Here is a 25516-nt window from a genome sequence, read left to right on the forward strand (position 1 = left end):
TGTGCATGAGGCACAGGCAGGGTCATCACAGGCACACACTGTGCCATTGGATAACATCACACTTACGTCCCCTTCATCCCTGAACACGGTTCAGATGCCAACACATACCCCAACACCGTTGCCCATAGATGACGGTCAGTCAGCGTCTGTTGGCATCGAGCAGGAATGTGTGGTGGCTGCAGAAGGTGTGGGTACACACGATGTTGCCAGTGTAATGACTGGTGCAGTGCCACGCAGGCATGTGGCAGGTGCTGCTCGTGGGGAGCACCGCTGAACATACACCTGCCGTACAGGGTGCAGCAGCTGGTATAACCAGGCGCATGTTCCAGACTGTAATGGCAGCGCAGGCACGTGCCAGCGGCAGAACCAGGAAGGGCAGAGGCTGCAGAGGTCTGCAATCCGTTCCTTGAATGACAACATCCAGGCATTGGCGAATGCCCAACAGCATCTTGCCGATGTTCTGGATAGGAGATTGGGTGAGATGGCTGGTATCCTCGACCGAGGCATGGCCATCCTTGAGCGGGCTGTCCGTGCAGGAACACCAGGTAGGGGTGAGGCATAGGGCACGGGCGTAGGCCAGCAACACCACTTGGTGCAGGTCAGCGTGTGCGTGCCACCTCCCATGCCCACCCACCCAGTGCTGGTAGCAGCAGCAGTGCAGCTGCTACTACACCGACCACACCAGGACAGAGCAGGCCACGTGGGCATGGCCCTGGACGGCCCCGGCGTGGGCACATTTCCAGCGGACATGTGACATCGGAGAGTGGACTGTCTGTACCTACACCCGGTTGTGCCCATGCAACCCCAGGCAGGCCCGGGTCACGTTGCGGCAGGCGGACACAGTGAGCCATAACACCTGCACTGTACAGTCTGGGGCTGCCAAGCATACCCCGTGTAGGCATCACAGATTACTGAACTGTGTACACACAAACCCACACACAGCAAACACGACTGTAGGGCTCCACCACACCCACATGCAATGTACACAGTCATGCCCAGTCAATGCACAGGCCCTTACACACACACATGATGTCATCCATTGGTACAGCCTATGCCTGTAGCACATATCACCCTGTGCATATGATGAAGTCTCTGCCACATAACTGTGAGCTACACCATCAGTGCATGGTTATGCAAACATATTCTGATGCACAGGGTGGACAAGATAGTGAGAGGTGTATGTGATACCTGTGTCCGCATAGTGCGTGATGTGTATGTTGTGGTGTGTGTGTATGGCTGGTGACAGGTGTGTATGTGATGTGGGTTGTGCACTGACATCATGCAGCAGACATACCATGCAGGACAGGTGCAGCAGTCATTGATCTGTGTACACAGTATGTGTGGTGGTTACATGTGTAGCACCATGTTGGTTCAGTTAACCCGTATGACAATGATGGTGTACTTGCATGTGCCTACTGGGAGCACTGTAATTAGTTCCCCACGGCGTAGTCGTAAGGGTACCCACAGGCATGTCTGGCAACATCAGCATAGCACAGGTACCGCTTTTCGGCATGGACCCCTACATAGGAACATAGGCACATGTACATAACAGGGTATGTGCCCTCGACATGTGTGGACCTAGCATGACTGTGTGTGGCTGCTAACACCCCTCAGGATGGGGATGCCACATCCATCAGTCCCCAGTCCCTCGTCCAGCACTGACACACAGATGATGCCTGGTGCATAACTATATCCACACATCCACACCTCATTATTACTCCTGGATGAAGGCAATCAGTGCCTTTCCTTCACATGGGCTGGCACTCCTCTACGTGTTGTAGGGGGTCTCCGGCCATTGACCCTGTTCCCCAGCACGTCACACTCATCTTTGTGGTGGTGTGTGACAGTCGCTTCTGTGCCCGTGTTTGCCTGGAGCCTAGGAAGTGGAATATGCCCATGTCACCCAGGTCAGACATGGCCGTGTATGCCAGGCAGAGATCACCACAGAGCAGATGTGCTGTGAAGGTTTACAGCCGGAGTCCCCTTGGTCGTGCAGCTTGTGACACATGTCCTAGCACCGTCATCCCCGCCTTGTGTAACGTTTGCCGTCCTTCCGAGTTCTGCAGGCATCAGGTTAGCTACAGGCCAGATGTGCCAATGTACGCAGTCATTGCTCTGGTGTGTGATGTGTACAGGGGTACAATGAACACCCCTGATGTCGATGCGATTCCTTCCAGACCAGGAGGCCACAGTGGAATCTCTTCACACCCACATTGCCATTGTGTGTGTTGACAGATGTTAACGACAGGTGTCGTAGCCATTTCCATGAACATGTCCACCATCTGGAATGGCTTACCACCTACATGTGACATTGGGCCGAACATGTCCTTCACACTGGGTAGGTCTGCACCTTCTCTGGCATGTAGTAGCAGGCCATGGCTCTGGCACCAGTTATCCATGTCTATGACGCCCTAGGTGGATGTCCGTGTCACATGGGGTGTTGGGTATGGTGGCCGGTGCGTAGTCATCTGCATACCTTGTCTGCCACAATCCCCCTATGATTGCATGCACATTGGAAGGTCGAATGCCATATGGCAGGGTGCCCAGGACTGAGCCCTGTGGGCCTCCACTGGAGACCAGATATGAGTGTGACAAGGCACCAGGAACACCAACCCTGTGTGGTGTGACCTCCAACCTTTCTGAGAAGCATCGGGTGACATATGTCCACACATGTATGCTGGCGAGCCTTTCCATGAGTCCCATGTGTAGTGTGCTCTGAACGCTCCCACCAGGTCATGGTACTGTGTGCAAACCCACGTATCCCCATCAATGGCCTTGGTGACCACTCCAGACAGGACGAGCAGGTTCGGGAGGCAGGATCCGCCCTTGACTATGTTGTTGTGGGTATGTTCCGGTATTGGCTGTACACCACTGTCTGTATCCATGGGCACCTGTATGGACCTCCCCACAGCTTTGCAGACAAGGCTTGTCAAGCGGATAGGGTGTGGCTGTCTACAGTCCATAAGAGCACTACCCTGGCATAGTGGGACCACAGATGCCATATGACGTCCATTGGGGACATAGCCCATAGTAAGGCTAACATGACACAGTGGCCTCATGTGTGGGCCGAGGCCCTCAATGAGGATGGGTAGCACACAGCCAGGGACACCATCAGTGCCCAGTGGTGCTGTGTCAACCGCCATACAGATATAGGATCACTCCAGGCCATATGAGATGTTTGGGAGGCTACACTCTGGTGGGATGGATATGTCCCCTCTTGGGGGGGGGTGGGATGTATGCATGGAAGATGATAGCTGGTTTGCAGACAATGTCTGTGGGTGCAGTGACCGTTGTACCATTCTGGACCATTTCCAGCCAAGTCAGTGTGCCCCCAACCATGTCCTTACCACAGTTAAGGAAGGCCCTATGGTTGTCTCATGTGCCCTCTGCAGTACCACTCCCACAAGCGGCCGTGGATGATTGTATGTGTGGCCGTATGGTGACGCCGGTATGAATGGGAGATGGTTTCCATGGTATTGACATTGCTCTGTCATGTATTAGCTCCAACTGTTGATGTACAGCTAGTCAGTGGCTGGGGTCCACCACACCATGTGCCTACCTGTGGTGGACAAGGTCCTGATGTTATCATGTTTGCCTGTTGCAGACATGCATGTGGGTGCTCAGAGAATGCATTCATTAGGCGGTTGCCGGTCTGGCCTGGGTTCAACACTGGCATGGAGGACTTGTAGGGTACCACACCGGTCGTATGATGTGTGTGGTTTGTTGTGAGAGGTCATCACTTGGGTCCCCATGCCAGTGTTGGTTACAGGATGTGGATGACCAGTGGATCCACTATACGGTCTGGCATCACCATTGAGGGCTGTACATCCTGTGTGGGGCATATCCTCACCATGTGTGATGGGCAGAACTGTCAGACATCCCCCCTAGTATGTATGGTGCATGGCTGTTTAACAGTGGCCAGGTGTGAGAACACCTGTGACCGGTGGTGTAGTGTGTTGTGCCATGGCTGATGTTCCCAGTCTATGTATGGGTGGTTCATGTCACCCAATACAGTGCTGTTGTGAGCATGCCCACTCACCAGTGTCCTCAGGACATCTGTGCAGGTAGCCTGTGTTTGGGAGGGTTGTCTGTAGCATGCAACAAACTGTAGGCCAGTCCTACACATGGTTAATTGCACCTAGATATTCCCCGATGCAACGGCCATGTCTGTGGCATGGCCGGGTTGCTGTTGTGTGGCTGGACACACGGCGGTCCACATTCCGCCACCCATGCCGTCGCACCATGTGTATGCATGTCTGCTCTGTGCCGACTCTAAGTGTCTGAGCATGCCCAGTAGGCAGCTGTGTAGACACACAGCACAGTGCAAACCGCGGCCGACTGCAGTTATACCCCGGGTGCATGCCTGTATCCCTACATAGCAGCCACGTCTGTGGCATGGCCAGGTTTCTGTTGTGTGGCTGGACACACGGCGGTCCATTCCGCCACCCATGCCGTCACACCATGTGTATGCATGTCTGCTCTGTGCCGAGTCTAAGTGTCTGAGCATGCCCAGTAGGCAGTGATGTACTGATCAGTAGTTACTTGGTATTCCCGACTGCAGCACTAACGTGTTACTGTACGGCGACCTTGGGATGGTAACAGGCTGCGTGACTGCGCACTCTGACCTAACTCCCGATCGGGCGCATTGCCTCTGCAAATGTTACCACCCACGTGGGGTATGCCTCCTGACAGTGCTCTGCTCAGTAAACTCGGCAGCGTTCTGTAAATGCTTCGTACTGTAGTGTGTTCATGTAGATAGGCGTAGGTTCATCTCCCGTCCCTTCCGTGTGTGTGTGTGTGTGTGTGTGTGTGTGTGTGTGTGTGTGTGTGTGTCTCTGTGTGTGTGTGTTTCCAGCTGCCTCTGCGAATGAACATGCTTTTAGGCTCCATAACACAAATCTTGGCTATTGCCAACTATTGTCTTGCGGGTGACGTCACCAGCCTACAAGTATGCCTCTGACAGCGCTCACTTCAGTAAACTCGGTAGCGCGTTCTCTAAATGCTTCATACTGTAGTAAGTTCATGTAGATAGGCGTAAGTTCGTCTCCCGTCCCTTCCGTGTGTGTGTGTGTGTGTGTGTGTGTGTGTGTGTGTGTGTGTGTGTGTTTCCAGCTGCCTCTGCGAATGAACATGCTTTAAGACGCTGTGTAACACATACCTTGGCTATTGCCAACTATTGTTTTGCGGGTGACGTCACCAGCCTACAAGTATGCCTCTGACAGCGCTCACTTCAGTAAACTCAGTAGCGCGTTCTGTAAATGCTTCATACTGTAGTAAGGTCATGTAGATAGGCGTAGGTTCGTCTCCCGTCCCTTCCATGTGTGTGTGTGTGTGTGTGTGTGTGTTCCCAGCTGCCTCTGCGAATGAACATGCTTTTAGACTCTCCGCAACACATACCTTGGCTATTGCCAACTATTGTCTTGGGTGGCGTCACCAGCCTACAAGTATGCCTCTGACAGCTCTCTTCAGTAAACTCGTAGCATTCTGTAAATGCTTCATACTGTAGTAAGTTCATGTAGATAGGCGTAGGTTCGTCTCCCGTCCCTTCCGTGTGTGTGTGTGTGTGTGTGTGTTCCCAGCTGCCTCTGCGAATGAACATGCTTTTAGACTCTCCGCAACACATACCTTGGCTATTGCCAACTATTGTCTTGCGGGTGACGTCACCAGCCTACAAGTATGCCTCTGACAGCGCTCTCTTCAGTAAACTCGGTAGCGTTCTGTAAATGCTTCATACTGTAGTAAGTTCATGTAGATAGGCATAGGTTCGTCTCCCGTCCCTTCCGTGTGTGTGTGTGTGTGTGTGTGTGTGTGTGTGTGTGTGTGTTCCCAGCTGCCTCTGCGAATGAACATGCTTTTAGACTCTCCGCAACACATACCTTGGCTATTGCCAACTATTGTCTTGCGGGTGACGTCACCAGCCTACAAGTATGCCTCTGACAGCGCTCTCTTCAGTAAACTCGGTAGCGCGTTCTGTAAATGCTTCATACTGTAGTGAGTTCATGTAGATAGGCGTAGGTTCATCTCCCGTCCCTTCCGTGTGTGTGTGTGTTTCCGTTGCTTTCGCAACTTCTTCTGAAAAAGCAAATTTTTAACTGTTCACAATCAACAGTGTGATATTTAAAATCTTGTTAAGACTCACATTGTTGATTGTGAACATTCTTAGACTTTGCTTTTTTCTGCAGACGTTGTGGAAACAACGAAAACATTGCATGTTTTAATAAACTGTTTAAATGTTACGAAGACTTGTGTTGTGTCGAACTACGGGGACTATTCTTGCTGCAGGTTGCTGGTTTGTTTGTGTTTCATAGTACAATATCATGTAATACGTGTGTTCATAGTATGCTTTCTGTGATGTTGACATGTGTGTGTTTCGTTAGCAGTCCGTCTGTGCTTTCTATGCTGTGGCTACATGTTCATTGTTCGCATAGAAAGTGACAAATGGAAGTGTAAGGGTGGACATTTAAAGCCTGGATACTTCCATGTTATGTGTAAGTCTCACGGGGCCAACGGGTGATAGCGCATACATGTCTATGAAGTACCTTTGGATACCATATGCGATGTCGTGGACGAAATGTTTAAGTTGACTGTTCCATCTACCTATGTGTGACATGGTTTGTGGCCATAGGGTGCCAGCAAGTCTTTCCTGTTCATTGGGTGTTTGCCATGGTCTATTGACATCAATCCTATTAATTCACCGAAGGATGTCTTTCATTGGTGGCAATGCCATAGTTTGACCATCGTATGTCATTCCCAGCAGACGTTGAGATTGTGCCATTGGTATGTTTACACAGGTGACCCATCTGTTCCACTGTATGGGCGTGTGATCCCCATTGATGTGCTGGCAGATTGAGTGCTGTGTACGCTGGTATCTGCCCAGCGGTCTGGCTTTGAATGGGGAGTGTCTACTGTAGTCCCTATCTGTATTTCCTGGGTTATGCCTTGCAACAGCTGTGGGATTCCCCCAAGTTTGCAGCTATGGGTGCCATCTTGGCCGTACGTTTGTCCATCCATGGGAACTGCCTACTGGACACTAGTATCGGGCTGTAAACATTTCACAGCTGCATTCTCCATTTCCGGTGGATGATCGGCATTATTATTGCGGAGTAATGCATATGCCATGGCCACGTCCCGCACACGGGGCGGGACAACGAATCATCTGCCAATCCACACCGACACCCATTTTTGCATACCCACGATCCCATGTCTGCAACCCTCGACAGTACCCCTTGCACACCCTTCATGTGTGCGGAAATGGGATGTGAACACACGTGTATGGACGCAGCAGCCTGGGGAGTCCTATTCATATGTCCTGCATTTCATGGACGGTTGTCATCACCCTTGAAGACGCTTGTGGTGCATATATCTACCTGTGCCATAGTCACGGCTGTCACCTCTTCCGGTTCACACTATGCTGCCCACACTTACTTAAGGAGTAATTTTTGGGTCCTGCAATGGACACCGATGTGCATATGTAAAGTGTAGAACATGTTGGACTGTGTCCATTCGGCCAGTGGGTTTGACTGCCGTATGTTCCCCAGTCCGGATGTCTGTCTGCCTACCCATATTATGTAGTGCTACGGAACCCGTGTCCTTCCACAATTTACCCATATGGTGTTACTGTAGTACTGCAGGTTGGCAACTGCTTTAAGTAATCCTCAGAGGTACCATTGTGAACTATCCGCCACTGTATTGTCATTATAACACAGCTGGTACATGTAGAACCTATTTATTCATGACAGTATGTTAGTTATGTGGGAACGCCATATTTTAACCATAGTATGACCTTCCTAGTTGGCGTTGTTGGTGTGCCATTAATATGTGTTCCACAGGTCACCCGTATGTTCCGCCGAGTGGAAGCGGTGATCCCCACATACTGCTAGCACCTTGGCTGCTGTATGCGCGGGATTACACGGCGGATGGATGTCTACGGGGTGTGTCTACTGTTGTTTCCATCTGTATTTCCTGTGTTATGCCTTACTACGGCTGTGTGATTGCACCAGGCTTGCTATTATGGGTGCCATCTTGTCCGTACGTTTGTCCATCCTTGGGAAATGCCTACTGGACACTGGTGTAGGGCTGTACCCATTTCACAGCTGCATGTAGCATTCTCCGGTGGATGATTGTCAGTATTGGTGGGTGGTAAGGCATGTTCTGTGGCGGGACAATGGATCATCTGCCAATCATCTCCAACACCCATTTCTGCATACCCACGATCCTATGGCTGCAACCCTCGACAGTACCCATAGCAAATCCTCCATGTGTGCTGGAATGGGATGTGGACGCACGTCTGTGGACTCGACAATCTGTGGATTTCTGTGCATATGTCCCGCATTTCATGGACAGTTGTCATCAACCTTGAACACACTGGCGGTGCATATATGTAGCTGTGCCGTAGTCACGGCTGTAGTTCATCTTGGTCTTCCACTTGCACCCAGTTGGCGTTGCAAAAGGAGAAATTTTTGGGTCCTACAATGGACACAAATGTGCATATGTAAAATGTAGAAAATGTTGGGCTGTGTCCATCTGGCCAGTGGTTGTGACCGCTGATATGTTCCCCACTCGCGGATGTCTGTTTGACTACACATATTATGTTGTGCTACGAAACCCATGTTCTACTATGATTAACCCAAATGGTATTGATGTAATGCTGCAGGTTGCCAGGTGCTTTAAGTAATCCTCAGAAGGCCCAGTAGGACATATACACCACTGTAATGTCAATATAAAACAGACAGAACATGCATACCCTATTTATTCATTGAAGCATGTTCGTTATATGCGGGAACGCTAGTGTTGAAACATCGTATGACCTTCGTAGTTGAGGTTGTTAGTATGCCATTAGTATGTGTTCCACAGGTCGCCCATTTGTTCCGCAGTATGGAAGCCGGAGTGATCCTCATGTTGTTGCTGGCAGATCGAGTGCTGTGTACGCGGTATTACATCGGCCAGTCTGACTTTGTATGGGGAGTGTCTACTGTAGTCCCTAATGTATTTCCTGTGTTATGCCTTACGCAGCTGTGTAATTCCACCAGGTGTCCAGTTATAGGTGCCATCTTGGTGCATAATTTGTCCATCCATGGGAATTGCCTACTGGACACTGATGTAGGGCTGAACACATTTTACACCTGCTTTAGCATTACCCAGTGGATACTTTGCATCCTTAGTGGGGAGTAAGGCACGTGCTATACCCACAGCCCTCCCACGGGGTGGGACAACGGATTATCTGCCAAACAACACCGAGCCCCATTTTGCATACCCAGGATCCCATGGCTGCAAACCCCCACGGTACGCATTACACATCCTTCATGTGTGCGGGACTGGGATGTGGACGCACTTCTATGGACACGACAATCTGGGGACTTCTGTTCATATGTCCTGCATTTCATGGACAGGTATCATCAACCTTAAACATGCTGGTGGTGCATGTCTAGCTGTGCCGTAGTCACGGCTGACACTCTGTCTGGCCGATATCAGCGTATCGAAGGTGTAAACGCAACTATTTTTGGAGTCCTACAATTGACACCGATGTGCATATGTAAAGTGTAGAATGTGTTGGACTGTCACCATCTGGCCAGTGGTTCTGACTGCCGCTCTATGTTCCCCAATCGTGGATGTCTGCTTGACTACCCATATTATGTATTACTTGGCCTATCTATATCCACGTGCCAGTAAGCAGAAATACAGCAAACCTTGCGTCCTGCCCATCTTCATAAACGACATTATTGAACATATATCGGCCAAAACAGACAATGACAAAAACGATAGACTCCACAGTCAAATGCACGGAGCACTTTCACCTACTAACATGGGGCATCGTCGGAGCACAAAATGCATTACATAGTTGTCCCTTATACACTTCCTTCAGAGTCAGTTTAAAGTCAAATAATCAATAAACCTGCTCATAGTTAAGTGGACAGTGCTACAAGTCTTGATTATGAAGTGACATATACAAATCAGTGTTGCATACATTACTTCATGGAAACAATAATACGACAACAATGTGTTAATATAAATACAATATTGGTCAATACAATCAGTATCTTGAAACATAGTTGATAATTGTTGTGAGTAAACCTTAGAATGTAGTGTGTTGATCAGGATATTTTATATCAATGTGTATAATTGTAGCATTACGATTCCAAAGCATGGACTCAGTAAGTACTATTTAAGCATATATTGTACAATTATGAATGTAAATGAGTGGAGGACACATCCTTAACCTTCCCTGCTTCCAGTGGATCACACACGCACACACACACTCGCATTTCCTAATTGTGGTTACGCAGGCGCATGCATATCCGTATTCTGTTTATAAATGTTTACTGGGTCTGTGTGGTTACGTGTTATGTTAGTTGTGACTATTCTGTTAACATATGTCTGATCCGGTTGACAGACGTGTGCAGAACGCACTTACAACTTTATACATGTAACAGTCTTTGCAGCATGGACGCATTACGCATGCGTTCACATCTATATGTTCCATAGTCGTAATTCAAACGTGACTGCATTCATGTTTGCCAGTTACTGTGACCACTGCACGTTAGCTGTTCGGTGTCATTAATATGCATACCCATGGTACTTAAGTACATTTACATATCCCCGCAGTCACGCGACGTCACAGGCATCCATTCTCCTGCTGGGAAAGGTGCGGGTACTGCATGTTAAACATTCCTTATTCCCCCTCGCCATGGCCCAGGATGCATATGTCGTGACGCAGGGATGTTCAGATGACAGGTGCTTATATCCCCACGATACAGGCCTTTGATTGTCAGGGTGTTGCTGTGGTGCTTTGGGTTTGGTCTTGTCCGCCCAGTGTACGGAACTGCCCTGACCGTGTCACCCGAATGCTAGATGAGTCACATGGGCACGCTTTTGTCCGTGTCTATGGTACCATGTCACCCCCCAATTATTCATAACCGTGTGCACGATTGGCGGTGTACCCGTTGTAGATCTTGTTATACTAATTGCACGGTCTGGTCGAACGGACCTATTTCCATTACTAACACTTGGTATGTATGACCTGTGTCGCAATATTACATGGGTTTACCATTGCGTGACGGGCTTTCACTGAGCCACAGACATTTCCGTTGCTTGGTTTGGGCGGTTCCGGCTGTGCTACACATTTAACATGGCGGAACAGGTTGAACAGCTCAGCCACGGGGACATCGGGTTTCTCGTCGCTGTTTAGTATTGAATCGCTATGTGGAGTTTGTTTCACAAAGCGAGACAATGTCGACATTAGTAGCGGACATCTCGCGCAGTACATCCGCACCGCGGGTGATGTATGTCTGCGCTGCGGCGGACAGGCGGTATGCTGTGCCATTATGTCTGGGAATATATGGTTTCTTGCCATAGATGATATGCCATACTAGCAATGACCCGCGTCTGGGTGTGGGTACTGCTGTATTACCCACGGGAAGAGTGGCCTTAGGTTAAGTGGTACCCTAGGCAGAAGTTGCCACCGCAACATCACCCGCTACCCTCCTGGTCTACCTACACCAAACAGAGTCTGGAAAGGTGCCCCGAGTAGAGCAACGCCCTAGACGGCTGCCTACTTGGCCTATGCCTAAGGCCGGCTATGTGTGTGGTCCCTCGGCATCGGACTCGGGAACGCGCCACGTCTGCCGTGGGTATGTCCAGCATTACCCACATCCAGCTGTGGTGTATTGCCATGATGTTCCATGTGTACAGTGGTGCCGGTTACCATACATATGCCTTTCTCAAAAGCCGATTTCACACTTCTGAACACTACTGTGGTCTCCTTTAAGGCCCCTGAGCCAGTGGTGAACATCACTCAAACCGCTGAATCATGTACATATGCCTTCCACCAGCACCTACAGGACTGCATGGATCAGGCAATCCCATACAAAACTGAGACTCTTTGTACCACAGACAAGCATGCAGTCTGGTGGACCCCAGCCATGAACTAGCTCTACAACGACAGGAGGTAGATAGTACAAGTTAAAGCGGAATACTTGTAGGCTGACACACCCTTGCGCATTATATGTGAAGAACTACAAGCTGTCATGAAATCATCCAGGGAAATTCAACAGAGAAATTAACAAGGACTCAACAGACATTCATAAGTCCTTCTTTAGCTATGTTGGACACCTGGGAGGACACTCCCAGATATGCTCAAACCGGGTTCGCAATGATGTGAAGATGACTGAACCTACACATTGCCAGCATACTGGCTGACATGTTCAGTGCTAACATTTCCCCCACATGGAGAGTTATCTATACCTGAGACTTGTAGATCCTGGAACATCTGTAAACACAGGTGGGAAATGCTGTCTCAAGGCAGTCAACACAGCATCCATGGGACCAGATGGTGTCCCAGCTGTACTCCATGAACTCTATGGGAATTAAACCCACACTTAGGACAGCTGTTTAATCTTAGCCTCACCTCCAGGATACGCACCGAGTAGTAGCACAAGGCGACTGTAGTCACACTTCACATAGATGGTGCCTCCACTGACCCTGGTTATTACCATCCCATTAGCTTGACAAGCCTTATCTGCAAAGCCATGGAGAGGGATCATAATGGAACTCATAGATAAAGACATAGGGGACTTGCATACTTTGGATACAACCCAGTTTAGCTTGGTCAAAGTCAGATCATGCCTTTACACGTGTTTGACTTTGTAGGATCAGTCACCAAGGCCATTGATGAGGGTAAAGCAGTCCATACAGCCTACCTCAACCTGGCAAAGGCCTTGACACAATACCCCTCGGGTATCAGTGATAAACCCGTCATCTTGAACGTGATATCCATACATCGCCATATGGGTTGCAAACTGGCTAAGTCACAGAACACACATGGTCATAGTTGCTGGCCATGTCATACTCACAGCCTGTCACAAGCGGTGTCCCATGGGGCCCAGTCCTGGGTCCACTATTTTCAGCATCTACGTTTCCAAAGTACAAGCAAACACAGGGGGGTTATGGGTGACAATGTTTGCAGATGACTGCAAACTGGGTGCCATAGTCAGACACACATCTGACACAGATATCCTTCAGGAGTGCCTCACAGATGTGGATAAGTGGTGCCCGAGACATGGCCTACAGCTACATGCCAGGAAATGCATAGTCATACCCTTCGGGAAGAACAAGGTTACCCCTAGCTACCATATAGGTGGCAATCCACTGAGCACAGAGGGAGTTACCAGGGATCTGGGGACCCGGGTTGTTGTTAACCATTCATTAGACACACGTTGCTAACGTAGTTAGGTAGACCTTCCACATTGCCCACATCATCATGAAGGGATTCACATCTAGATCAGGGGAGGTCATTGTCCCCTTGTACTCATCACTCAATAGACCTATGATTGGGTACAATGCCCCGTTCAGAATGTATGTGACCCGACACCTGCAGCAGCTGGAAAGGCACCAACAGTTCATCGACAAACAGATGCAGGGTCTCAGGAATATGTGTTATACTGACCAACTGAAAGAATTACAGATGTATACAGTTGCATACCACTTGCACAGAGGTGACCTGTGCCTGCATACAAGGCCATGTCGAACCCAGATCTGATGAGTATGCTTCACCTAAAGAAGTTAGATCCCTCAGAACCACAAGGGCAGGTGACGTACACCTTGACACTGTCATTAATAGAACGTGTTGGTGGGACAGATTCATCACCCAGACACTCACTATGCTGTGGAACAACATCCCAGTAGATGTGAGGGCAGGCACCTCGCTGGCCTTCTGTTAGTATTTTGACATGGATGTCTGAATTGATTTATTTAAGTAACCTTCTAAATGAATATTTACATTACCACATTGTGAATCTTTACATTTCGTTGGTCTATTTTACATTAGTCATAATCATACGGTTTATCTGTGTATATTATGGTTCATTTATATTACTAGGTGTCTGCAGTTCTTTAATATATTGGCACAGTCCGTAGAACATATATATGTAGCTTACACAGTCAGACATTTGGAAAACATTATGTTGGTTCATCTTTCAAATATATACATATATTTCTATTTCTCTATGAAGAATGTACCTTTCACAATGTCTGATGTCCTCACTGTGTGGAATCTGTAACCCAAGTAAAGTTTGTTTGCTTGTTTGCCTTTAAGGCATGTAGTAATACTCCAGCACATCTAATTTACTGACCAATTAAGGGTTTTACATGTAGTAGGTTGGACTGCATTGTATCTATTCTGAATAAGTCTGCTTATGAAGCAGACCTAAAAGAGCTTCAGTAAACTATGGTGACTGCATTTAATTACTGGTGTGCTCTGAGTGGTCACTGACGGTGTCTACAGTACCTCGTCTTTGCTTTGGACTTCATCGGGCTGGTTGTCTGTGTTTGTTGTATGGGGAATGTCATGTAGTCCCTATGCGATATTTGTGTAATGCCTTACTACGGCAGTGTAATTCCACCGGGTATGCAGTTAAGGGTGCCATCTTAGTCATCGCTTGTCCATCCATGTGAATTGCCTACTGGACACTGGTATAATGGCTGTACACATTTCACACCTGCATTTTGCAATCTCCGTAGATGGTTTGCATTATTAGCGGAGAGTAAGGCAGGTGTCGCGACACATCCCTCCCACGGGCGGGACAAAGGATTGCCTGCTAAACAACACCGAGGCCAGATTCTACATACCCAGACTCCTTGACTGCAACAGTCGACAGTACCCATTACACATCCTTCATGTGCGGACTGTGATGTGGACGCAGTTCTATGGACACAGCACCCTGGGTATTTCTGTGCACGGTGCTGCATTTCATGGACAGCTATCATCAACATTGAACACGCTTCGTGCATAAGTGCTGTACCTGTGATGTGGTGACGACGCAATGAGATCACGTGAGTAATGCAGGAAGTTAGCAGGCATTCCATGAATGGAATTTTGGGTCCTACAATGGACAATCATGCATATGTCAATTTAGATGTCGCTCGACTGTGTCCACCTGCCCAGTGTTTTTCACTTCTGGTGTATGTTCCCAATCGCTGGATGTCTGTTTCCACTACCCAGTCTACATGGTGCTACATAACCAGGTGATTTAGTACTGTGAACAAATGACATACATCCAAAGATGCTGGTTAGCAACTGCTTCAGATAAACCTCAGACATCCCAATGGGACATATCCACACAATCGTATTTCCAATATCACACCACCGGAACATGTTGATTACCTATGTTTTCATTTAACCATGTTGTCTTCATAGGTGGGAATGCCATAGTTTATATATCCTACTTGACGCTGTGTGTGTGCATTAGTATGTGTTCCACAGGTCGCACATGTTCCGCTGCACGGTAGCGGTGCTCCTCATTCTGTTGCTGGCAGATTGAGTGCTGTGTATGCCGGGTGTTGGCACTTGTGGACGGGTCCGGCTTTGTATGTGGAATGTCAACTGTAGTCCCTATGTGTATTTCCTGTGTTATGCCTTACCGCGGCTATGTAATTTACCCGGTTTGCAGTTGTGGGTGCCATCTTGGCCATACGGGTGTCCATCCATGAGAATTGCCTACTGGACACTAGTATAGGGCTGTACACATTCCACACCTGCATTTAGCATTCTCCGTGGATGGTCGGCATTATTAGCGGAGAGTAAGGCAGCTGTTACGCACAATATCCATCCTCCCACGGGCGGGACAAAGGATTGCCTGCGAAACAACACCGAGCCCAGAGTCTACATACCCATAATCCCTTGACTGTAACAATTGTGGCAAAAGTACCCATTACACATCCGCTGTCGGGACTGTGATGTGGACGCAGTTCTATGGACCCGTACCCTGGGTGGCTGCAACATTTCTGTGCATCTGTGCTGCATTACATGGACAGCTATCAGCAACATTAAACACACTTGCGGTGCATATGTGTACATGTGACGTCAATGAGTTCAGTTAGGTGTTGAAATAAGGCAGCATTCCTGTCTTTAGACAATTTTTGGGTCCTACAATGGACACCACTGTGCATATGTAAAGTGTAGAGCTTGTCGGACTGTGTCCTTGTGAGCAGTGGGTTTCACTGATGCTGTGTGTTCAGCAATCGCGGATGTCTGCTTGTCTACCCATACTGTGTAGTGCTACAGGAACCATGTCTTCCGACACCAGAACCCAATGGTACATCCAATGTTGCAGGTTAGCAACCACTTTCATACCCAGCGGTCAGCGATTGGGTGGTATTGCCACTTTATTATCGAACAACACCTCCAGACTGTGTACGTCACAGGAACTTTAGACCAGTCTTACCGCCATTTGCAATTGTAATTAGCACACACGTGTCAATACATGTATGATAAGACATATTATCATGCAGAAGTTAATCTATGTTATTTGGACATTGGCTTCTGCTATTGGCATCCGTTGCTGCGGGTGTTGCCAGTTAAAGCGCCATACACATTGCTTGCCCAGAGGCAGACTACACAATTCTGCACACTACTGTGGTCTCCTTTAAGGACCCTGAGCCAGTGGTCGACAGTACTGCAGCCACTGCATCAATCACATTTGCCATCTACCAGTACCTACAGGACTGCATGAACCTGGCATTCACTTAACCAACTGTGGTTCATTATTTTCGTACCAATGCCCATCCAGTGTGGTGTACCCCAGCCATACACAGGATGTACAACACTAATTTCGAGGAGGTGGCTACTACAAGGTGGAGCAGACACCTTGTGAGGTATGACACCCTTGGTCATCATATGTGTAGAGTTATACACTGTCATGCCATGGTCCAGGGCACATTCCACAGATATACCTACATGGACCTGGCTGACAATCATACCACCATCAGTTGCTGCTCAACACCTGGGAGGTCACTCCCACATATGCTCTGGACTGGGTCCACAAAGAGGTGGAGTTTACTCACATACACACATTGCCAACAAACAGGCTGACAAGTCCAGTATGGACATCTCCACACCCTCCCCCACACATGAGGAGATGTCTGTACCAGCAGTTTGTGGTCAACAAATGTTCTGTGACACACAGGTGGGACATGCTCTCTCCAGGGTAGTGGACATAGCATCCATGAGACCACAGGACCCCACTGTGTACTCCACTATCTCATTGAGGTATTAGACCCACAGTTAGGACAGCTATTTCTTTGTAGCCTCACCCAGGTAAGGTGCCAGGTTGTGTCGCATGGCAACTGTAGTCCCATCGCCACAGGGCCAATGCCTCCACTGAGCCTGGTTATTACTGTCCCATTACCATGAAGAGACCCATCTGCAAAGACATGGGAGGGACTACATCATACTGTGGCTCGTATATGACTGCATAGGGGACATACATACTTTGCATCCAACACGGTTTGTCTTGTTCAGGGCTGTTCATGCCTTTAAGGCATAGGTGAAATTTTCGACAGTCACCCAGGCCATTGATGGGGTGTTGCAGTCCATACAGCCTACCTCGACCTGGCAAAGGCCTTCATCACATTACCCCTCAAGTATCGCTGATAAAACCCATTGGCTGGGATGTGGACACGCATATCACAGAATGTGTTGGAAACTGTCTATGCCACACAACCCACACAGTCATAGTTGCTGGCAGCGTAGACTCATCACCTGTCGCAAGTGGTGTCCCATGCGCCCCTTCCGTGGGTCCACTCCTGTCCTACATCTACATTTCCACGGTACAGGCACACACAGGGGTTTTGTGGGCAACATTGTTTGTAGATGACTGCAAAACAGGTGCCATAGTGGGATGGACATCTGACACAGATATCCTTCGAAGGGGCCTCCCAGATATGCATATCTGCTGTCAGGGACATGTCCCACAGCTAAATGCTAAGTAATGCAACATCATACCTGTGGAGAACTACTAGGTCACCCCTGTCCAGCATACAGGTGGCTGTCCACTCAGCACAGGGGTGATTACCATGGATCAGGGACAGAGTTTGTCGGTCACCATTCATTCAACACACGCTGGTTAAGCTATCGTGTTGTGGTGGGACTCTCTACATTGCCCACCTGTTTGCAGGGATTCACACTACATCAGGCTAGGTCATTGTCTCCTTGTACCCATTACGTGTAACACCTAAGATTAACTACATTGGCCTATTCAGACTGTATCTGACCATACAGGTACAGCAGCTGGAAGCCCTCATAGGTTAATTGTTGTACAGATGCAGGATGACATCATTTTGTGTAATGCTGCCCCACTTGTAGGACCCTGCCACATTACGCCACATACCTGCTGTCGAAAATAGTGTTGACCTGTGCCTGACATACGAGGCCATGTCAACCCATATGTCATGTGTGTGTATGCTTCACCTACTGTATCTGCATCCCCCAGAACCACTAGGGCAGGTGACATTTACCTTGTCACGTCATTAATGGGATGTGTTTGAGTGACACATATATCACCCAGACACTATAATGCTGTGGATCTACATCACAGTACATGTGAGACAGAGATCCTTCCTAGCCTTGTTCTGGGTATGTTGTCCATTGGATGGAGAATTGCAGGTATATGCCAGGGATTACATCATTATCCCCTCACTGCTTGACGGAGGTACAGCAAAATCATGTAATCCCAAGGCTTAATGTCCGACAGAACACAGTACCGAAACACCAGATGCGCGAGGTGTAATCTCACGATGTTAATGGACAGTTAGTCAATGCTTCTGGTGTTGTGGTTTGGGTAGGTTACTGTGTGTATGTGTGTTTCTTAGGGCTGTAGTGTGTGTAAGTGTGTGTTCTGTGTGTGGTGTGTGTTGTTGGGGGATTGTAATGTGTGGTTGTGGGTTAGCTTTGTACGTCTGTTTGCACGACCTAGGATGTATAATATTAAAGAAGGGGGTGGTGTGTGGGTTGCAGACACCTACATGGGGTGTGTAGGGGGACTTGGCCACCTGCACATACGTAGTGTAGGATGGCTTGTTTGGATGTGTTGGGTAGCAGTGTGTCTGTGTGTGCATGTGTGTGTTCCATGTCCGTGTTACCTTCGGGAGTTACTGTCGATGTCGGTAATGTGGGGTATGGGAGTCTGTTCCCGGGACTGTGTGCATCAGAACACTGTGGTTTTTGGGATTCCGTAGGTCTCCCATATACAGCGTTTGAAGTGTTCACATATGTGTATAACATAGACCATAGCAATCACACATTCCACCACTACCAACCTTTATGAACAAAGGATATGGAGAGTATACTCCTATACACCATTACAAATATGTGCTATGGACATGAGCCAATGATAGTGCTACCACCTGTTCCACTTTGTGAGGGACACTCCCTCTTTTGGGCAGTTGTGTCCTGACCAAATATATTAAACATGGCAAATGTCCTGGGATTGTAGGACATAATTATGTCCCATATATACTGTAATAGTTGCATACAATAGTTATTTCTGTATGTAAAGTACCTACATGGTACAGGAAACAGGATAAGCTACTAAACTGCTACAAGAATAAGCTTATAATTAGGCAAGAAAGGAAAGTTCTATCCCTTGTACTGACCGTGGGTTTGTGTTGGCCTGTAATATCAGATGTGTGTCCTGAAAAAGGACCCACTATGGACATATGAAAAGGTGGCAACCCTAGTCAAAGAGGGTCAGTCACCAACACAACTACAATGACTGCAAATACCTATGACAGAAATACACAGCTATCATGCAGTAACACGTTATTACATTCAGATGTATTACCGAAGGGATTCAAGGACTAACATCACTTGCATTCTCTACAGGAACCACATAACAGTGCCTTAATGAATCAGCCTGCAAATACCATTGTATTAGTCCACAAAAGGATAGGTGCTCAAATAGTGAAGGAACCCTCATGCACATAGTGATTATGTATAAAAGCAGTTCCTACACACCTGCATTTGCTAAGCACACCCACCAACATCACCCCCACACCCAAACATATTGCAATACAAACTGTAATAACATCATAAATCATTCACACACTGTACGACATATGCAGAAGCCTTAACATACCTTGTCAGAGACACACTAACATGGCCCTAAGTGTTAGCAATTAGTGAATGATGGCACAGTATGCTACACTTGTACACCAAATCAAGAATGTCTGGTGAGCACACTCTACACCACATAACAGTTCATGCATAGCCATACGGCCTCGAGCTGGCCAAACATCCTTGCCAGACTTAATCATCTGCAGAAGTATCAGGTACAAACAAAACCTGCATAAGTAACACTGTTCCGAAATATAACAGCTGTACTCACATGTAGAACTAAATCGTCTAGCCATTACACACAGTCCACGGGAGTCATGAAGCTAATATATCTCTGTGTGTCTCCATATAGCTGTAAAAATATATCGCAATAACATATCTAGGCTGTCTCCCTCGAAAGTAAGGCAAACAGATAATGCTCAAAAGTAGTACTCACTTATACACCACTGTTGCCATGGTATCGGATAATGGAGTAGCTGCACAGCTGATGTGCATCCAATTAACTACTTTGGAACAGCAATTGGTGGACAGGATACCACATGTTACTAATATGTAACTAGAAAAGGATGTGTTATCACACATTCAAACCATCTGTATATACCAGCGGAACATTACAAATAACATTGAAACACAAACCGAAAAAGATTGAATCAACTGTTAACGATACGTCGGGTTACTAATAAGGTATGTAGAACAGTCAGTATGTCGGTGTATGTAGTACTATTCTGTAGTATTTAAAGTGCATGCAATCCATATAGTGGAAACAGTTATCTTGTAGTGATGTATTGTTGAGCATAGTCACACTTGTAGTATTTGTGTGTACTGCTGTAGGTCGCAAGGCAAACACCACATACACCACAAGGGATGCTATATAAGGGCTTTGAACAGAAATACTCCTCACCAGCCGATGTCAGTGGCAGGGTTGGTCCAACAAGTATGTGCTATAACAGGGGATAGTATATGTTGATATATTGTAACTGTAGCCATATGTAAGGGTGTAATACAGAGAATAACATGTGGAAGGTTGGGCCACTGTGCAAGTATGTTTTGCATTGTAGGATATTGTGCCAATAACTGTGTAATGTACAGTATTGTAGGCAGATATGTATTACAAGCTGCACAGCATTACTGTAATGGTAGGCAAACATTAGTTATGTCAATTGGCATTTAAACTACACAATAACAGGATACATATGTCTTTTAGTGAGCCAACAGTTTATCAGCATGATAGCAAAGTAAAATGAAAGAGCTATTTAACTATCCATGCACATAATACATGTAATATGTGCAAAGGTAAGTACTAGGCTGTCTTACCAAGGGTATCTGTAAGCCTAGCTAGCATGTGTTGTCTTTCACCACCCCCATAGGTTGGTTCCCTGTGCCTCTGAATGGCAGAGACAATAGTTCCCTGTGCCTCTGTCCAGCAGAGCCACTGCAGTGATCCCCAGGTACATGTCTGTCTCCCATCCACACGTCAAGATTTCCCTTGAAGAGTGCTTGTGAGGGGCCCTGCCTGATTTACACTGGAATCACATTCCAAAGCATAGGGAGTGTCCGGGTCAGGAATCTATCCATTCAGCATGTCCTACTCATTGTTGTGGTTAGGTGTATATCCCTAGAGCATGTGGCTTTCAGGGACTTCTGTTTATGTGGAGCATATCCAGCAATACAGGGTTGGACATGGGCCTTGTATGTCAAGCAGAGATCACCTGTGAGTATGTGGTATGCAACTGAGTAAAGCTGGAGTTTCATAGGTTGGGCTGCATTGGTCATCCTTTTGAGGTCAGTAATCCTCTTGGTGTGGTACTGGTGTGGTCTTCCAAGCTGTTGCAGTTGTCTTGTAAGGTATATCTCAAATGGGGTGTTGTATCCTTTAATGGGTCTGATATGACATGTGTAGAGTCACAATGGCCCCTCTTATCTGGATGCAAACTCATTAGAGATTAAGGGGGCCATGTAGAAGGATATTCTAACCACCTTGTCATTATGGGTCTCGAAGGAGAGATTGCTGTCTACTGGTGTTTCCGGATCCCGAATTACCTTTTTTGTATGTAGGGGATTAGCACCTATGTGGTAGTCTGTGGGTAATTAGTTATAGCCAAAGGGGATGACTATGCACTTTTAGGCATTCTGCTTGATGCCATGATATTAACACTAGGTATCCGCCTCAGTGCGACCCTTCCAGAGGGTGCTGTAACAGCTGGGGAAACAATTATGTCCCCTAGTTTGCAGTTGTCTGCAAACCTTTTCAGCCAAAGCCTTCCTGTGCTTTTCTATATCTCAGAGAAGTATATACCAAACATGAGGGGTCCTAGGACTGAACTCTAGGGGGCGGCAGTTGTAACTGGTAGGACCTAGGGTATGCAACTCCTACTGTGTGTGTTCTGTCCGTGAGCCACTTTGCAAACCATCACATGACGTAGGGGTTAATGTTCAGGTGGATGGGTATGTTGATAATACCAGAAGGAGGAATGGTGTTGAAAGCCTATGAGAGATCTAAGTAGGCTGTGTGGACCTCCTTACCCTCATCTAATGCCTTGGTAAAAGAAGCCGACCAGGTTTAGGAGGCATGGTCCAGCCTTAACAATGCCAAACAGGGAGGGGGGTCAAAGGTTGGAAGGTACCCAGTGTCTCTGAGACAGTGATCCATGATGTGCACCATAGCCTTGCAGACCAGGCTAGCCAGGCCTATGGGGAAATAGGTCCCGTGGTCCATTGTGGCACCATCTTTGTGGAGTGGGATTACTGTTGCTGGGCACCATACAGGGGGCATTATGCCTGATGTGAGGCTATTATTGAACATGGTGCATAGGTGAGGAGACAGTACTATCCAAAGTTCATGTAAAATGCAGCCTGGGGTGTTGTCCGGTCCTCTGGATGCTGTGATATTGCCTTTAGAGTGTGCAGCTTTGAGAGGGATCTGCCAGGATGATGCCAATATCAATTGTTTCTGTAATGTGAGTGCCTTTGTGCAGTAACTCAGAGCAGATCTGGTTATTGACATCGAGGCTTTGTGGTTGTTGTTGGTATTAGTTGCATTATAGTTTTTGTAGCTAGCTTTGGAAGATCTTATAAGGGATCTCACCTTCTTACTGAGGTTGGCCAGGGATCTCCTCCACGCATGATATCGTACTCTCATTTGCAACAGTCTCTTCCTCCTGTAGTACAATATGTTTATGGCAGGGGACCACCAGATTGGTTTAGTTAATTGTGAGTATAGCGTCCTGGTTCTGTTTGGGATAGCACAAGCCATGCACTCCTGTAAGTGATTATAGAGTGCACTTGCGTAGAATTCAGCAGTTGTAACAGTACTGTCCATCGGCATGGGTGTCATGATGTCCACCACGTCTGCCTTAAGAAGCATGTAGTTGGCCTTGTAGACATATTATACTGTGGTTCCCTTAATGGGGGGTAGGTGCAGGATGTGGATATCAATGGTGTTCAGCACATGGTCTGATCGGACCAACGAGGAGTTGGCTTCACTTGTGGAGCACCAGTCACTCATGTTGATAATGACTAGGTCTAGGATATTGTTGCCCCTGGTGGGTGTGTGGATATGTTGAGTCAAGGCATTGGTGTTTATGAATTCCAGAAACCATTTAGCTAATGTGTTGGTACACGAGTAGTTTTCCCAGTTAATGGTGGGGAAGATACAGTGAGGCTTATGTGATGAGTGTGGTGTTGTGCGACTGTGTACCTTCTCCACATGACAGTCAGGGTCAGGCTTGGTTGGAGAGACCTTTACCTGCAGTTTGGCTAGATGAGTGCATCTCTCACAGGTTTTAGTGTTGCGTGGTAGGCGGAGAGGCTTGTCTGTGTACATTACGCAATGTGTACGTTGCCTCAAGATGTTCAGATTCATCAGATAGACAGGTGAGAACACTGGCAGTTGACTCTTGGACATGCTTGAATATAGAACTACATTCACCTAGATAAGCGAGGAAAGTGAGTACAACAGCTACATTACTCTATGCAAGTGAGAAAAGTATGTAGAAAACCTGTTCACCCTTACCTGTAGGTGATGTGGAAGATTGAGTGCTATAGTAATCATTAGCTTACATACTGTTTACAAGTCCTGAACAAGTGCTTAGCATGAATAAGCAATCCAGATAGGGTCTTGGATAATATAATAACACGGCCCCTCCCCCCAACAGGTACACAAGCATATATCCATGTACACCACAGGGCCCTGGTACCCACAATTATGCAGGTACAAGCTGCACTCAGTCTGCATGGGACCTGCCCACATCACAGGTTGTATCATACACATATGGCAAAACAAGATGCTCTCCACATACACATCATGTAAAACATAGCTCCATGTCAGGTTGTGTACACAGTGAATGGTGCACACCAACTGGTATCACAACCCAACAAAGGGGGAGACACCACTGATAATGGAAAGTACTGCACTACTACCCTGCTGAGTCTGGTCTGGAAGGCCAAGAACCTTGATCACTTAAGTGATGTCAGCAGTACAGATGTAGATGACAGTATGGTTGATGTTACACTGCATATCATGACCTTGCCAGGTCATAGGACATCATCACCCATACTGTGTACCACCTACACTCGGTATACTAGATGTACATTCCTATGTCACAGGAGTGTTTTGCAACAGGACTGCTGGCAGAAACAACACTACAGAAGGTGTCTGAATAATATGTGATCATCACACCAGTGGCAGCTACAGTATGTCAGGGTTAAGGAATTCTTTCCCTATCATTGTACTCCATATCTCATAGACAAAAAGAAAGCATCTGCCCATTGAAGTATGCGAATGACTATGACCTAGGAGCAATAGCTGACTCGCATTGTCACCCCTGTGTTAATAACCCTGTACCCATGAACTACCACCTAGGCAGTGGTCATCATAATGGACACTTGTGTGTGAGGGATGCAGCTGGGCATTTTTCTTTCCTGTGATAGCTACATCACCACATCTGTCAGGGAGTCATATGTGGCAACCCTAATAATAATAGGGTGCCATTCATGAATATAGAGATCATTGTCCAGCCATACAGGCCAGTCAAGTGACCCATATCAGATCACATATTTCCTTTAAGGGGTATTGGCCATGTGCAGATGGCCTACACCAGCATTCCCATTCCTCATCTCCACTATGTAGCATGATGCATACCCTGAATAAATCCATGTCCAACCCAGTGATGTCGGACATGCTACACGTACTCATCCTGATCTCGAACACATACTTCATGGACATTCATCTACCACATGCTGGACAGATCCTTGTCCCATACACTTGACATAGTCCTGTCATACTATGCATTCCTGTCCGTCAAAGCTGCACATTGCTCCCCTCTCAGACAAGGTGTGATGACAGCATGGTAATGCATGGTATATGTATCATTAACCCTGTGGATCAGTAATGTGGCACTGCTCCACCTGGCCCCACAGACCCGCCTGTCGGCTACTGCCAGGTAACCTTTCATCCTAGATGCATTCATGGCCCATGGCATATAGCCCACTAGTTGACTTTGACTGTACATGCCATAGTTGATATCCATCTCTGCAAATACCATCTGGCTAGCCAGTGTCCCATGTGTATCACATATGCAACACAAGTGATACATGGCAGGATGTTGAATCTCTGTACAGCGCTGTGTAGAT

The sequence above is a fragment of the Protopterus annectens genome, chromosome 2.part1 (genome assembly GCF_019279795.1).
Source record: "Protopterus annectens isolate FY-2018-M chromosome 2.part1, PAN1.0, whole genome shotgun sequence".
Lineage (NCBI taxonomy): Eukaryota > Metazoa > Chordata > Ceratodontiformes > Protopteridae > Protopterus > Protopterus annectens.